Source organism: Triticum urartu, chromosome 7A (assembly GCF_056163025.1).
Source record: "Triticum urartu cultivar PI428250 chromosome 7A, HENAU_Tu73, whole genome shotgun sequence".
NCBI classification, from domain to species: Eukaryota; Viridiplantae; Streptophyta; class Magnoliopsida; order Poales; family Poaceae; genus Triticum; species Triticum urartu.
The window spans coordinates 342,635,032-342,651,728 of NC_141879.1; the positions used below are offsets into that span (position 1 = coordinate 342,635,032).

At 48.7% G+C, this 16,697-nt stretch overlaps 1 pseudogene; it reads left to right on the plus strand.

The window, feature by feature from the left end:
* Positions 1 to 15,009: 15,009 nt before the first annotated feature.
* LOC147959551 (uncharacterized) lies at positions 15,010 to 16,441 on the plus strand (annotated as a pseudogene).
* Positions 16,442 to 16,697: the final 256 nt, after the last annotated feature.

The window sequence follows — 16,697 nt, forward strand, 5'->3', positions numbered from 1 at the left end:
TGGAAGGCTCGGCCTCTCGCCTAGTGTTTTGTTCCACTCTTGCCGCCCTAGTTTTCCGTCATATCGGTGTTATGTTCCCGGATTTTGCGTTCCTTACGCGGTTGGGTTATAATGGGAACCCCTTGATAGTTCGCCTTGATTAAAGCTTTTCCAGCAATGCCCAACCTTGGTTTTACCATTTGCCACCTAGCCTCTTTTCCCCTTGGGTTTCCGGAGCCCGAGGGTCATCTTATTTTAAACCCCCCTGGGCCAGTGCTCCTCTGAGTGTTGGTCCAACTCGTCAGCCGCCGGTGGCTACCAGGGGCAACTCTGGGCTGGCCTACCGGAAGTTTAGACAATCTGAGTGTGCCCTGAGAAAGAGATATGTGCAGCTCCTATCGGGATTTGTCGGCACGTTCGGGCGGTGTTGCTGGATCTGTTTTAACCTGTCGAAGTGTCTTGAAGAACCGAGATACCGAGTCTGATCGGAACGTCTCGGGAGGAGGTCTATTCCTTCGTTGACCATGAGAGCTTGTCATGGGCTAAGTTGGGACTCCCCTGCAGGGATTTGAACTTTCGAAAGCCGTGCCCGCGGTTATGGGCAGATGGGAATTTGTTAATGTCCGGTTGTAGATAACTTGAACCTTAACTTAATTAAAATGAATCAACTGAGTGTGTTACCGTGATGGCCTCTTCTCGGCGGAGTCCGGGAAGTGGACACGATGTTGGAGTAATGCTTGCGCAGGTTGTTCTCTAGTTTCTTGATCGCGCTTTGCCTCCTCTTCTCACTCTCTTTTGCGAATAAGTTAGCCACCATAATTGCTAGTTGCTTGCTGCAGCTCCACATATATTTACCTTGCCATAGCTATAAGCTTAAATAGTCTTGATCGCGAGGGTGCGAGATTGCTGAGTCCCTGTGGCTCACAGATTACTATTACACCAGATGCAGGGCCTGATGATTCCGCTCCAGGTGACGCGCTCGAGCTCAAGTGGGAGTTCGACGAAGACTCTCAACGTTACTATGTTTCCTTTCCTGATGATCAGTAGTGGTGCCCAGTTGGGGGTGATCGGGACCGTGTCGCATGTTGGGTTATCTTTTATTTTGGCGCCGTAGTCGGGCCTTGAGTGTTTGGATGATGTAATGTTATTTATGTACTTGATTGACGTGGCGTGTGTAAGCCAACTATGTTATCTCCCCTTTTATTATCTATATTACATGGGATGTTGTGAAGATTGCCTAACTTGCAACATATGCCTTCAATGCGATTATGCCTCTAAGTCGTGCCTCGACACGTGGGAGATATAGTCGCATCGAGGGTGTTACAAGTTGGTATCAGAGCCTTCCCCGACCTTAGGAGCCCCATTGCTTGATCGTTATTAGCGGCCGAGTTGTGTCTAGAAAAAATGTTTTGAGTCATTTAGGAATTATATATCGGAGAGTTAGGAATTCTTTTTACTTCCCAGTCTCCTCATCGCTCTGGTAAGGCATCCTGACGTAGAGTTTTGACTTTTCTCTTCTCAAATTTCACTAAATTTTTTTTAGGATCACGCGGGTATCTTGGAATCGTTTCGATGGTTTTATGATGAGAACATTGTCTTGGTGCCTCCTGTCAGGGGTTTTATGGAAGTGTCCCGGGGAGTTGAGCTCTGAGGTGTTGTCGTCATAATTTTATTGTTGCAGTTCTGGAATACCTGAGTTTAGTACGCTGACATCGAAAATATCTTTTATGCAGTTCGTTGGTGAGATAACCTCGACGCCACCCAGTACTGGGGTGGGAGTTCGGGAGTATCGCCATAACTTGTATAACGGATGCTTTTCGAAGGTTGAGGTAGATGGTTTCCGAAGATTTCTTGGTTATGTGTTGAAGGATGGATACAACTGGATGTAGTATTTGCTAGTTTGGGTGAGATATTATGCTTCCCCTGTATCCCCAACACCTGATTGCATAATCGGAAAGGTTCGGGAGTTTCATAGGTGGGAATTCTTGTAGCTCTAGTTCTTCTTCCACGGATATTTGGTTTGAGATTGGGATTTCTTACCGAGTATTCGTTCTTGAGCCGTACCTTGTTGATTTATTTCTCTACCTAAATTCTAAGTGGCTTCTCAATTTATGGATATGTGACCATTTCAAGAGGAATGCATTCGTTCATTCTGTTCGGATGTGAAGACTATATGTTGCAATTTTCATTCCGTTGGATTCAGCTTCAATATTTGTCTATCAACGCGCTAATGGATGTCAACCTCTTCAGGATGGCTCCTCCAACGCGCACGACTCCGAATCCTAATCCGCCACCACCTCCACCTCCTCCGGAGGCATGGCAAGCTATGATGGCCGCAACCAATGCAAACACACAGTTGATCATGCAAATTCTTCAAGAGCGCAATCAAGGCAACCAAGGGAACCAAGGCAACAATCAGAATCACTTTGCTACACTCAACCAGTTCCTTGCTAACGGGCCAAAGACTTTCAGCAATTGTGCTGAGGCAACCGATGCTGACGATTGGCTAGTGGATCTGTGCAAGCATTTCGAGTGCAGTAACGTCAGGCCTGAGGACTTTGTCAAGTTCGCTTCCTTCCAACTCAAAGATCAAGCTGCAGAATGGTTCCAGCAGTACAAGGATTCCAGAGGTGGACGTGTTATTACTTGGAATGAATTTCGTCAAGATTTCCGAGCTCATCATATCCCCCAGAGCGTGGTTGAAAGCAAGCGTGAGGAATTCCGCAACCTGAAGCAAGGCTCTTTGTCTGTCTATGAATACAACAAGTTGTTTCAGAAGCTCGCCCGCTTTGCCAAGCAGGACGTCCCTGATGAGAAGAGCATGATATATCGGTTCAGGGGTGGTCTCAGAGAAGAAGTTCAGCTAGCTCTTGTTCTCTTTGAGCCCTTGAGATACGATGAGTTCTACAACATGGCACTGAAGCAAGAGGCCGCTCAGTTGAGGTGTGATGCTTCCAAGAAGCGAGTCAGAGATGTTACTCCTTCTTCCTCTACTCAAGTGGCCAAGCAGCAGAAGTTTTGGCTTCCTCCTCCTCCGTTCCGTCAGCCGTATCAGCAGAAGAGCAAAGGTGGCAGTGGATCTTCCCACCCACCCAACCCTGGCTTTCAGAACAAGACTTCGTCTCAAGCTCCAAGATCGAGTGCTCCATATCACCGTCCGCTTTCAGAGGTCACGTGCAACAAGTGCCAACAGAAGGGTCACTATGCCAACAAGTGTCTCAACCAGAGGCGTCTTCCCCCTCCTCCTCCTGTGAGATCGGCAAGTACAGCTGTGGTCAAGCATAACCCCAAGCACGCCAAGGTCAATTTGATGAATGCAGCCCAGGCAGAGGACTCGTCAGATGTGATCATGGGTAACCTTCCTGTTAACGATATTCCTGCAAGAGTTCTTTTTGACACTGGTGCATCGCATTGCTTCATTTCCAAACCTTTTGCATCAAAGTATGAGTGCGATTATCAGTATCTGCAAAGTTCCTTGCAAATTGTGTCACCAGGCAAGCAGATGATAGCTAACACCTGCGTCCCGGAGGTTACTATCACATTGGGCGATTGCAAGTTCCTTTCTTCCCCAATTGTTCTTGGTAACTCGGATATTGATCTTATTCTCGGAATGGATTGGCTTTCTAATAACAAGGCACATCTTGATTGTGCTGCCAGGCAGATTCAATTGACTCATTCGTCTGAGGATTTAATTGTCTTTGCTGCTCGGGATAATACCATCCGTCTGTTTTCTCTCAATGAGAAGGGTGAATTGGATGCCATCTCTCAAATTCCAGTCGTTTGCGAATATCAAGACGTCTTTCTAGAAGAGCTTCCAGGAATGCCTCCGCACCGGCCAGTGGAATTCGTTATTGATCTTGAGCCTGGCACGGAACCTGTGTGCAAACGTCCTTACAAGCTCGGACCTGAAGAGTTGAAGGAGCTGAAGAAGCAACTCGATATTCAAGAGAAAATGGGTCTCATCCGGCCTAGTTCTTCTCCGTGGGGTTGTGGTGTTCTTTTTGTGAAGAAGAAGGATGGAACGGACCGACTTTGTGTTGACTACCGTCCATTGAACAAGAAGACCATCAAGAACAAATACCCACTTCCCAACATCAATGAGCTATTCGAACAACTCAAAGGTGCCCAAGTATTCTCCAAGCTTGATCTCCGTATGGGTTATCATCAGATTCGAATCCGTGAGCAAGATATTCCCAAGACGGCTTTCAGGACAAGCTATGGTTCATATGAATACACAGTCATGTCTTTTGGCCTCGTCAACGCTCCTCCGACGTTCTCTCGCATGATGAACTTCATCTTCAATGCCTACACCAATGACTTCGTTTTGGTCTATCTCGACGACATTCTGGTTTTCTCGAAGAACAAGGAAGATCATGCCAAGCACTTGCGTTTGGTACTCGATAAGCTCAGGGAACATCAGTTCTACGCCAAGTTCTCCAAGTGTGAATTTTGGCTCGATGAGGTTCTTTATCTTGGTCATATCATCTCTGCCAAGGGCATTGCCGTGAATCCTGAGAAGGTTTCTACAATTGTGAATTGGGAACCTCCTCGGAACGTGAAGCAACTCCATAGCTTCCTCGGTCTCGCAAGCTATTGCCGAAGATTCGTTGAAAACTTTTCTAAGATCGCGAAGCCTCTCTCTAATCTTCTCCAGAAGCACGTCAAGTATGTTTGGTCTCCGAAGTGTGACATTGCTTTCAACACTTTGAAAGAGAAATTGGTCACCGCTCCAGTTCTGACTTCGCCTGATGAATCCAAGCCGTACGAGGTCTTTTGTGATGCCTCTCTCCAAGGTCTTGGCGCAGTGTTGATGCAAGAGAAGAAAGTTGTGGCTTATACCCCTCGCCAGTTGAAGCCCAACGAGAAGAAATACCCCACTCATGATCTCGAGTTGGCGGCAGTTGTGCATGCTCTTTTGACTTGGAGACATCTCTTATTGGGAAGAAAAATGGACATTTTCGCTGATCACAAGAGTCTCAAGTACATATTCACTCAGCCTAATCTCAACCTCAGGCAAACTCGATGGGTCGAAATGATTCAAGAGTATAATCCGAGTATCGAGTATACTCCAGGCAAGGCCAATGTGATTGCTGATGCATTGAGCAGAAAGGCTTATTGCAACAGTCTGATTCTCAAGCCTTATCAACCCGAGCTTTGTGAAGCTTTCCGCAAACTTAATCTGCAAGTTGTTCCTCAAGGTTTCCTCGCCAACCTTCAAGTCTCTCCTACCTTGGAAGACCAGATTCGCCAAGCCCAACTTCTTGATGCTATGGTGAAAAAGGTGAAGATTGGGATTGCCAAGAATCAACCCAAGTACAAGTGCTACCGCCTTGATGACAAAGATACTCTCTTCTTCGAGGATCGTATTGTTGTACCAAAAGGTGACCTCCGTAAAGTGATCATGAACGAGGCTCACAATTCTCTCCTCTCCATCCACCCTGGGAGCACAAAGATGTATCAGGATCTCAAGCAGGTTTATTGGTGGACTCGAATGAAGCGCGAGATTGCTCAATTCGTGAATGAATGTGATGTCTGCAAAAGAGTGAAGGAAGAACATCAAAGTCTAGCTGGTCTCCTCCAACCTCTTGCCATTCCAGAATGGAAGTTTGATCACATTGAGATGGACTTCGTGACTGGGTTTCCAAAGTCCAAGCATGGCAATGATGCTATATTCGTTGTCATCGACAAACTCACCAAAGTGGCTCATTTTCTGCCTATCAAAGAGTCGATCACTGCAGCTCAATTGGTGGAACTCTATACCTCTCGGATTGTCTCTCTGCACGGCATTCCACAAGTGATCTCTTCAGACCGTGGCATCATCTTTACATCCAAGTTTTGGGATTCTTTTCAGAAGGCCATGGGCACTAACATCCGCTTCAGCACAGCTTTCCATCCTCAAACTAGCAGTCAATTCGAGCGTGTCAACCAGATTCTTGAAGATATGCTCAGGGCCTGTGTGATCTCCTTCGGCATGAAGTGGGAGGATTGTCTTCCTTATGCTGAATTCTCCTACAACAACAGTTTTCAAGCAAGTTCGGGCAAGGCCCCATTTGAAATTCTGTATGGCAGGAAGTGCCGTACCCCTCTCAACTGGTCTGAAACCGGTGAACGTCAGCTTTTGGGTAATGACTTAATCACAGAGGCAGAGGAAATGTGCAAAGTCATTCGAGATAACCTCAAAGCAGCCCAATCCCTCCAGAAGAGCTACTATGATAGTAAGCACCGTGATTTGGCTTTCGAGATCGGAGATCATGTTTACCTCCGCGTCTCTCCTATGAAAGGTACTCGTCGCTTCGGTATCAAAGGGAAGCTTGCCCCTAGATACGTGGGACCTTTCAAGATTGTCAGCAAGAGAGGCGATCTCGCCTATCAACTCGAGCTTCCTTCAAACTTTGCAAATGTTCATGACGTGTTCCATGTCTCTCAGCTCCGGAAGTGCTTCAAGACTCCTGACCGCACCGTCAACTTCGAGGACATTGAGCTCCAAGAAGATCTCTCTTATCGTGAGCACCCAGTTGCTATTCTTGAAGTGACTGAATGCAAGACTCGCAATAAGTCAATCAAATTTCTCAAAGTCAAGTGGTCACACCATTCCAACCGTGAAGCTACCTGGGAACGCGAGGATCACCTCCGTTCTGAGTACCCGGCGTTCTTTCAGTCCTAGATCTCGGGACGAGATCCTTTCGTAGTGGTGGAGTGTTGTAACACCCCGGTTGTGACTTTCCCAATTTGTACTCCAACTCTTGCCGTTTCCGGCGTTAAGTTATATTATTTTCTCGGGTTCGGGTCTTTGTCTCCGTGTGTTGTTATCGTTGTCATGCATCTCATATCATGTCATCATGTGCATTGCATTTGCATACGTGTTCGTCTCATGCATTCGAGCTTTTTCCCCGTTGTCCGTTTTGCATTCCGGCGCTTCGTTCTCCTCCGGTGGTCATTTCTACCTTTCTTTCATGTGTGGGGATTAAACATTTCCGGATTGGACCAAGACTTTCCAAGCGGCCTTGGTTTACTACCGGTAGACCGCCTGTCAAGTTTCGTGCCATTTTGACTTCGTTTGATACTCCAACGGTTAACCGAGGGACCGAAAAGGCCTCGTGTGTGTTGCAGCCCAACACCCTTCCAACTTGGCCCAAAACCCACCAAAACCTTCTCCATCATCTAGAGCGTTCGATCACGACCGTGTGGCCGAAAACCGCACCTCATTTGGACACTCCTAGCTCCCTCTATGCCTATATAAAGGCCTCTCCCCGAAAATCCGGATCCCCCTCGTCTGAAACCCTAAAAATCATCTCCGCGCCGGCGGACAAATTTCCGTCCGGCCGGACGTGTCCGCTGCTCCCCGCCGCCGCCACGTGGTGCCTCCCTATACGCCCGGCCGCCTCTCTCCGCTGCCGGCCCGCCGAGCCCAGGCAGGGGCCCCGCGGGCCCATCCGCGCGTGCCGCCCCCACCGTCGCCCCGCCGCCTTCTCCTACCTCGCGCCGCCGCCTCCCCTTTTGCCGGCGCCCGCGCCACCGGACGCCGACGAGCCGCCGCCGCCGCCTCTCGGCCCCGCCTCGCCTCGCCTCGGCTTCCGCCCCGCCCCGAGGCCACCGCGCCCTCACCGCCCGGCGGTGCCGCCGCCATCGCCGTCCTCGCCAAGTCCGGTCACCGGCAAGTCCCACGTCGTCGGATCCGGTCGTCTACAGTGATTCCGGCGAAGATCCGGCCGCCTCGTTTTCCGCGTCGGGCAAACCCTAGATCTGGAGGTAGTATTTTCAGCCAAGTCCCAAAAATCCCAGATCCATATGCTCCTGTTCACCGTGTCGTATCTCCGCATCCGTAACTCCGTTTTTGGCATATAGCATATCAAAATGTTCATCTCAGAGAGTACATCATTTCATTCCATTGCATCATTTTTATTTGAGTGCATCTTGATGCCCGAAATGCTGTTAGAAGAGGGCTACTTGGGATAATTGTCAGATCTGTTGCTCCATTTAGCTATTTGTCATTTTTGCCATGATTATTGTGTGCATGATATGCCCCTGAGCTCTACATATGTTTTGTTAAGGGTTTTTCCATCTTTCCAGAGGTGCAACCCATGTATTTTTGTGATGTGTGTGGTGACTAGCACGAGCTTGCAAAGTGGTGCACTTGGCAATTCTGATTTCAGGGACTTAGCATTTCCACTAAGTCCGTGATCTGTTTATCTCATGTTGCCATATGTTCATGTTGTTTCGTAGTGATCCGTGCCTCTTTTGAGGATGATCAGTAAGGATGTTTTGTTAATCTCGTAGTGCTCTATCCATCCATGTCTTTGTTTGCAATTATGAAGCACCCTAGCTTGATTCAATCGAGCTCTACTTTTGCTACTTTGTGAATCTGGGCAGATTGTCAACTTGTTTGCAATTTTGCCGATGATGTTGTAGTTGATCCATGCATGTCATGCTATTGTTCTTGCCATGTCTAGCTTGCATTTTATGTATTCTTGATGGGTGTATGCTTAGATTGTCATGACTTGCTCCGTAGTGAGTGCATCGAGCTCGTAAACATGCCTACTTGATATCTGTTTTCAGCATGCTCCAGTTTTCACTAAGTCTGAGAACTGATTATGTTTTTGCCATGTTCACATGCTTGCAATTGTATTTTCTGATCCCTTTTGGCTCAAGGTAACTAAAGGATTTTTTGTTAATCTCTTTGAGTAGCTCCATGCCATGCTTTAATTTGCCACATTAAGGTCCTGTAGCATGTAGTTTTGTTGCTCCGAAGTGTGCTACCTGATCTGAAATTCCAGACAAGTGTTAATTTCACTAAGTCTGAGATCTGTTTGCCATATGCATTTTTGCCATGCTTGTTTGAACCTGTTAATGAATGATTTGGCCGTAGCTCAGTGCTAGAATTTTGTTAAGCATCTTGAATGCATCCCTGCCATGTATTTTGTTGCCATATTTGGTTGCTGTAGCATGCTCTTCTCATTGCATTTAGAAGGCTACTTGCTGTAAATCGCAGACCGGTGTCATATTTGTATCGCTTGCCATTTCCAAACCGTAACTCCGATTCCGGCGTTCTTTATATCGTTTTCAAGCGATTTCATCTCATCTTTTCAGTGGAACACTTGGATTTCCAAGTTGAGGCTAGGTTCATGCATTCCCTGGCACATCTTGCATATGCTTCCCGCATCGCATCCCGCATAGCATACCATCCTTGCACCATATTGGTTGATCCTTGCACGTGGTTGATTGTGTCCTTGTTGCTTGTTTGTCTTGTTTGGGTAGATCCGGGAGACGAGTTTGCTAACGAGGAGCCCATTGAGTTTTCTTTCGGGGATCCAGTCAACTCTAACAACTGTGCAGGCAAGATGATCATACCCTCGAAATCACTACTATCTTTGCTATGCTAGATTGCTCGCTCTTTTGCTATGCCAATGCTACGATGCCTACCACTTGCTTTCAAGGTTCCCAAATTGCCATGTCAAACCTCTAACCCACCATGTCCTAGCAAACCGTTGTTTGGCTATGTTACCGCTTTGCTCAGCCCCTCTTATAGCGTTGCTAGTTGCAGGTGAAGACTGGAGGCCGTTCCTTTGTTGGAACATTATTTTACTTGTTGGGATATCATTATATTATCTTGTTTTCTTAATGCATCTATATACTTGGTAAAGGGTGGAAGGCTCGGCCTCTCGCCTAGTGTTTTGTTCCACTCTTGCCGCCCTAGTTTTCCGTCATATCGGTGTTATGTTCCCGGATTTTGCGTTCCTTACGCGGTTGGGTTGTAATGGGAACCCCTTGATAGTTCGCCTTGATTAAAGCTTTTCCAGCAATGCCCAACCTTGGTTTTACCATTTGCCACCTAGCCTCTTTTCCCCTTGGGTTTCCGGAGCCCGAGGGTCATCTTATTTTAAACCCCCCCGGGCCAGTGCTCCTCTGAGTGTTGGTCCAACTCGTCAGCCGCCGGTGGCTACCAGGGGCAACTCTGGGCTGGCCTACCAGAAGTTTAGACAATCTGAGTGTGCCCTAAGAAAGAGATATGTGCAGCTCCTATCGGGATTTGTCGGCACGTTCGGGCGGTGTTGCTGGATCTGTTTTAACCTGTCGAAGTGTCTTGAAGAACCGAGATACCGAGTCTGATCGGAACGTCTCGGGAGGAGGTCTATTCCTTCGTTGACCGTGAGAGCTTGTCATGGGCTAAGTTGGGACTCCCCTGCAGGGATTTGAACTTTCGAAAGCCGTGCCCGCGGTTATGGGCAGATGGGAATTTGTTAATGTCCGGTTGTAGATAACTTGAACCTTAACCTATTTAAAATGTATCAACAGTGTGAGTTACCATGATGGCCTCTTCTCGGCGGAGTCCGGGAAGTGGACACGGTGTTGGAGTAATGCTTGCGCAGGTTGTCCTCTAGTTTCTCGCTCGCGCTTTGCCTCCTCTTCTCGCTCTCTTTTGCGAATAAGTTAGCCACCATATTTTGCTAGTCGCTTGCTGCAGCTCCACATATATTTGTACCTTGCCTTACCTATAGGCTTAAATAGTCTTGACCGTGAGGGTGCGAGATTGCTGAGTCCCTGTGGCTCACAGATTACTATTACACCAGATGCAGGGCCTGATGATTCCGCTCCAGGTGACGCGCTCGAGCTCAAGTGGGAGTTCGACGAAGACTCTCAACGTTACTATGTTTCCTTTCCTGATGATCAGTAGTGGTGCCCAGTTGGGGGTGATCGGGACCGTGTCGCACGTTGGGTTATCTTTTATTTTGGCGCCGTAGTCGGGCCTTGAGTGTTTGGATGATGTAATGTTATTTATGTACTTGATTGACGTGGCGAGTGTAAGCCAACTATGTTATCTCCCCTTTTATTATCTATATTACATGGGATGTTGTGAAGATTGCCTAACTTGCGACATATGCCTTCAATGCGATTATGCCTCTAAGTCGTGTCTCGACACGTGGGAGATATAGTCGCATCGAGGGTGTTACATATGTATCCCACAAAGCTCTGACGCTCTCAATATCCGGTTCAATATCTCGGTTCAAGAAGAATTTATCTCTTCCAAAAAAGTTAAAGGTTGCCGAAGAGGACCTGTTGCCATGACGCGCGGTTCAAACATGGGTTATCCTGCCTTATTGGCTTATCATATTATTGATCACATGGGGGCTTCTATTTATAAAGCGGAGTTCTGATTACATATTGATCCGGCTATCAAGCCAATATTGTCATAAGGGGCCAAAGAGAGTCTGTTGCACAACACAACTCAAACATGGGTATCCCTTGAGCATAACTCATAATATCACTTGGGGGCTATGTTCGAACCATAGTCACACCTCTTGATCGGCGTAAGGCCACCAGGGAAATCACTTGGGGGCTTGGTCGTATTCAAACCATAGCTACACCTCTTGATCGGCATAAGGCTACCAGGGAAGTTACTTGGGGGCTCTTTGCTTCGCAATGAACTAAGAGTTTGCACCCTTGTAATAGGCTATCAAGCCAGGCTTGGAAGCCAGGTTTATGCACCTAAAACCCCGGATTAACCTGCCTTCTTTAAGTAAGTCACTCCGCCCAGGTAAACCTGGTACAACCCGCGAATGTTTGACAGTCAATCTCATAGACCCTGAACTTGTCAAAGTTAAAACGTGATTGCTTAAAGATTGAGGTCCATCTTAAAAGGCTTTGTGAAATGGTTAATTCAGTGGCCTGGCAGCCCATGAAAAGCCTCGATTTGGAGCCTGGCAGCTCGTAAAAAGCCTCGCATGTTCTTTTTGAGTTCTATTTGCCAAGTTTTTCCGCCTTTGTTGAGGTTCATAATATCTTCTAATAAACCGGCGTCCTTGACCCGGCTTGGCTTTCAACTACAAGTTGTCAGTACATGATCAGTTATAATCCGAAGACTATCAGCCCAGTCTGGTTCCGACTTAAAGTCACCAGTATTGAATAAACCGGTGTTTATCACAACCCGGAACGGTTTTATCATAAACCGGCAAAATATGGGAGGAGTTATCAGTACTCAAGATTTGGGTTATCACCCTTACTACAAAAAGTTGGTAAGCCAACGATGTGATTCAATGTCACATGTATGATATATTTCATATTTGATTATTCTTAAGTGCAACCTTGGTTATACACCCGGGTTATATGTTGGGCATTATGACCCGTCCGGCGGTAAACCGCCATGACACTTTAAACTTGTTGTATACAGAAACAGGTTGAATAAATCATGATTATAAATCACCGGCGTTTATTAACCGGGCCTGGCTATAAATTGCCAGTATGATGATAAATTATCCAGTGTTTATTAAACCGGTCTGGCTTTGGACTATAAGTCGCCAGTATATATATTTGGATTGCGCCATTGGAATCATGCGCTTATAAATCATTGAGTATATTATTCAAATCTTTAAATAGCCAACATGGCTGGATTTTTTATCATGGTTATCAACAGATGAGGTATTCAAAGTCGCTTTGGCGCAATGGCTATTATTTTATCAATGGATATGGTTTATTCTACAATGGAAGGAATAGTCCCGAGTCGCTGCAGGCTTACGACCCGGCACTTGGGGCTACATTATTTAAATTGAGATTATATCAAATATGCAAGTCTCATGTCGCTGCAAGCATGCACCATGATACTTGGGGGCTAATGCAAAGTCATTTTTTGCTCATCTTATTGAAGACCCGACTCATCATATCATAATGAGTCGGCCCTTGGGGGCTACCAATTGCTCCTGTCAAACATTCAAGGTATACAAGCTTTAATCCATTATATTAAAGGGTTCATTGCTCAGTTGGTAAAGCACAAAGCTCTTAACCTTGTGGAAGTGGGTTCAAGCTCTACGATGGAAGCTACATTATAATATGTTATTTCCATTGAAGTATATATCAAGTCCCGGTTCAGTATTTTCTTACTAAGCCGACCCTTGGGGGCTACACATCACTGCTAAAATCTACATGATTATATTTACAAAGTCCCTGCTCATTATTGCATAATGACCCGGCCCTTGGGGGCTACACTGATTGAAGTTTTTATAAGCAATTACAAGTCCCGGGTTGCTACAAGCATGACAACCCGACACTTGGGGGCTACATATATGGAGTATTCAGTTTAAATGATTGAGATGAACAAACCGGATTTCTTCAAGGTTGAAACACTTATTGGAGCAAGTCTTAAGTTATCACTATGTTCTCCTCTTAAGACTTGGGGGCTATAGGTATTATGCATATAAAAGAGGAATGTCTTCAGTTTATCAGAGCAAATTAGGAAGATCAATTACATGACCCGGTGTCGACAACAATTATGACCCGATGCCATCAATATTTATAAACCAACAATTTTGGTAATATTAAACCGGCAAGTTTTACATCTTCAAACCGGCTAAATATCAGATAAGTATTTCAAGACCCATATTTCTTAAACCGGCGCTTTGGAAGCCAACTCAAGTGGATTATTCTTCACAATATTTCTCTGTGAGAAACCAATGTCAGCAAATTGAGTATGAAGCTGGCTTGTTAACCCGGATTTTCTAGAAGAAGGAAATGACAAGGACATAAGGATGTTCAGGCGCCGGTTTACAGGAATTCTTAACCCAGAGCACAACCTGTCAAATTTGTTCTTGTGTTTATTTTGCAGCATAAGTTTACCATGGATAAATCCAAGCTAAACTGGGGGCTAATGTCGGGGATATACCCCGTGGTGTAAACCGGCCGGAAGTATAACCCGACTGGACTTGGTGTTTTAGTTGAGACCCAACTGAGACTTAACGATTCACTGGCGACCCGTTTGGACCTGGCGGTTTACGATTCATTGGTAATCCGGCAGGCGGGTCAGAGGAGTGACAAGACCCGATGGCCCAACGGGCAGTTTATGAAGGCCGGTTCATACTATGGTGGGCTGGTTTAAGAGGAAAGGCGTGAGGAATATTTGTCTTACAAGGAGTTAAGACCTGGACTTGTATCCGGTTTGTATTAGAGATAGACTAGTCCTAATCCTAATAGGACTCCACATGTAACCCGCCCCTTCAACTTATATAAGGAGGGGCAGGGCTCCCCAACGAGGGAGAGAAAAAACAATCTTTAGGGCTAGACACAAAGAACCGGCTCGCCGGTGACTCCCTCATGATCATAATGAGACCTAGCCACAAACAGCATGTAGGGTTATTACCGGATGATGTTTCCCGGAGCCCGAAGCTGTCTAAACCCTTGTCTTGTGTTGCGTCTCTCGATTCCGTTCAACCCCTCTCAAGCTACTACATAGATGTGTTGGCCTGACGACTAAGTCCTCACATCAGGACATCTGCCGTGACAATTCCACGACAGGCCGCCTCTGCCGCCCCTGCATCAAGACGGCGCCGTCACGCCGAGATGCGTGGCACATGGAGCACCCCCGCCTCCTCCACACCAAGAAGGCATCCTCGCCCCGAGACGCGTGGTCCTGCGACGCGATCCGCCATGCTGCGTGCCCACACATGAAGAAAGAAGCTGCCAAGAAGTTCCCCGACCACAGGAAAACGCTCCTACACTCCCCGCACCACCATGTCAAGACCGCGCGCCGTCTGCAGTGGCGGTGCGTGGGTACCAAGAGCAGGCTCCTCCACCAAGACGGTCTCCAGTGACCACAGTAGGCTACCGAGCCTTCACTACAGAGCTGCGCACCGTCGTTTGACCAGGCAAGTTCAAGTCGGATCTGCCTCCGCGCTACGACGGCACCCCCGACCCTTGGAGTTCCTGCAGCTCTACGAGCTAAGCATCGAGGCGGCCAACAGCGACGAAAAAGTCATGGTGAACTGGTTTCCCATGGCTCTCAAGGATGGCGCTCGCTCGTAGCTCCTGAACCTTCCCGCGGGATCAATCTCCTCCTGGGATGAGATGCGCGACCGCTTCATCGCCAACTTCCAGGGTACTTGCGACCGCCCTCCGGCCGCGGGTGACCTGCGCCTCATCAAGCAACAGCCGGGAGAGACCCTACAGAAGTACATCCAGTGCTTCAACAGGGTTCGCCTCAAGATCCCCAAGGTGAGGGACTAGGCCATCATCTCAGTGTTCTCCGATGGCATCCATGACGTCAAGATGCAGGAGGATCTCTCCATCCACGAGGATCTGTGCACGGCTCTGGAGATGTTCAACATGGCGACCAAGTGCGCAAGAGCTGAGGAACGACGTCTCTCCCTCCTCGAGCTCCCTGATGCCGACCCAGAAGAGAAGAAAGGCAAGGTCAAGGACGTGAAGCGCAAGGGAGTAGCCGTGCTCGCGGTGGAGCCGGACACGAAGCGCGGCCAGGACCACCCCGAGTCGTCCAAAAGCAGTCGTCCATTCTGCGCCTTTCACAACGTACACAGCCACATCACCAATGATTGTCAAGAGCTCAGGGCCATCTGAGATGGACGCTTCGGTCGCCGCCTCGAGCGCAACGACCGGGGATACGGCCGAGGAGGAGGACAAAGTGGAGGGCGCTGGGATGACCGCGGTCCCCGCCAGGAGTGGCGCGACCGGCCTCGTGAGGACCACTGGCAGGAGCAGCCTCATGAGGGCGCTTGGTGCGACCACCCTCGCAAGGACCGTCCTCAGGGCAATCCTAGCCCCCCTCCGCTGCCGCCACCACCAAGAAGGAACGACGACCACCATCAGGACGAGTGGGCTGGGGGCTTCTAGGAGCCGCGCGCTATCGCCTGCATCTTGGGCGATGCTCAGGCCCCAGTTTCCCAACACATCTTCAAGCAGTTTGCTCGTGAGGTGAACGCGGCCCTCCCCAGGCTCGAGGCCACATGCCCGCTCAGGTGGTCCAAGTTCGCTATCACCTTCAGCACGGCGGACTAGCTCAAATGCGCGGCAACTGCCGGCGTCCTCCCGGTGCTCTGTTCACCCGTCATCAGCAATGTCCAAGTCACCAAGACCCTCATCGATGGTGGCGCGGGGCTTAGCGTCTTGTCTGTCGAGACGTTCAACGGCCTTCAAGTGCCCTACGATCAGCTACAACCTACCAAGCCTTTCTCAGGAGTGACCGACGGCTCCACCACCCCGATAGGGCAGGTCCGCCTCCCTGTCACTTTCGGCCAATGCGACAACTACCGCACTGAGCTCATCGAATTCGACGTCGCCCACATCCGTCCGCCATACAACGCTATCCTTGGGTACCCATCATTAGCCAAGTTCATGGCAGTGACCCACCATGGCTACAACGTCCTTAAGATGCGAGGAAGCGGCGGAATCATCACAGTCCCCTACGAAGAAAGAGATGCGGTGTGCTCCCTGGAGCGCTCCTTCCAAGCCGCAGCAATGGAAGACTCCGACAGCGAGGGCGTCCAGTACCCTCCTGAGGCCGTCCCCAAGAAGAAGAAGCAACTACCCCACACAGGGCCTCAAGAGAGCGGCATCTTCAGCAGCGCCGCCTCAGGATCGGCGCCCACACCTAGGGCGCCTCCCTCCCTTGCATAGGAAGGCGCACCCAGCGCCCTCCTCGGGTGAGGCTCGGGGGCTCTCTTCTGGAGGGCCTCAGACCTAGACAACATCACGAGGGAGGCGCTCGGGCACCACGTGGAGGCGTGCTTCGCTGCACACGTCCCTCAAGGGAGTGCTGGGCGAGAAGCACCCGGTGCTCAAGAGTTCATCATCAAGGCTACCCAGGAGCTTAAAGAAGCAAGGACCATGCGCGACGACCGCCGCCCACCACCCGGCGCAGCTCCCCATCCTGGCGAGGATGGCGGCCTACGTGTCTGCATCGACATTCCAGGGCTCAACATGGCTGCATCTTAGGAGCG